Source organism: Octodon degus, unplaced genomic scaffold (assembly GCF_000260255.1).
Source record: "Octodon degus isolate 3935 unplaced genomic scaffold, OctDeg1.0 scaffold00244, whole genome shotgun sequence".
In the NCBI taxonomy this organism is placed as follows: Eukaryota; Metazoa; Chordata; class Mammalia; order Rodentia; family Octodontidae; genus Octodon; species Octodon degus.
In genome coordinates, this window is record NW_004524820.1 from 1,760,936 (window position 1) to 1,761,439 (window position 504).

The 504-nt window shown below is 38.1% G+C and overlaps 1 protein-coding gene across 5 annotated transcripts in view; it reads left to right on the forward strand.

Annotated features, from left to right (window-relative positions):
• Fbxl4 (F-box and leucine rich repeat protein 4) overlaps window positions 1-504 on the forward strand; it is an 83,542-nt gene that overhangs the window by 67,944 nt on the left and 15,094 nt on the right. The window lies entirely within an intron of this gene.

Consider the following 504-nt stretch of genomic DNA (forward strand, 5'->3'; position numbering starts at 1 on the left):
CTTGAAGTACTCTGCTCCATGCTCTTCTTGCCTTCATGGTTTGTGAAGAGAAGTGGGCCGTAATCCTGATGGGTTTTCCTTTGAATGTGATCTGCTTCTTTTCTCTAGCGGCTGTTGGTATATTATATGTGCAGAATTTCTGGCATCTTGACTATTATATTTCTCGGTGTATTTTTAATTGGGTTGAGGTTACTTGGCATTCTGTATGCTTCAGTTACCTGAATGTCTGATTGTTTCCTCACATTTGGGAAGTTTTCTGCTGTTACTTCTGCCCATATTTTTTAAATGTCTTTTGTATTGACTCCTTCTTTCTCATTGATGCCTGTTATTCTCACATTGTTCATCTTTGCATCATCTTCCAGGTGATGGATTATTTTTTCCTGCATCCTAGTTGTTTTTAAGAGATCCTTTACCTTTTCACTAGCTGCACCAGCATGTTCAAGATCTGAAACTCTGTCTTCACTTTCACTTAAACGGTTTTGCAAGCTTGTGATTGAGATTTTA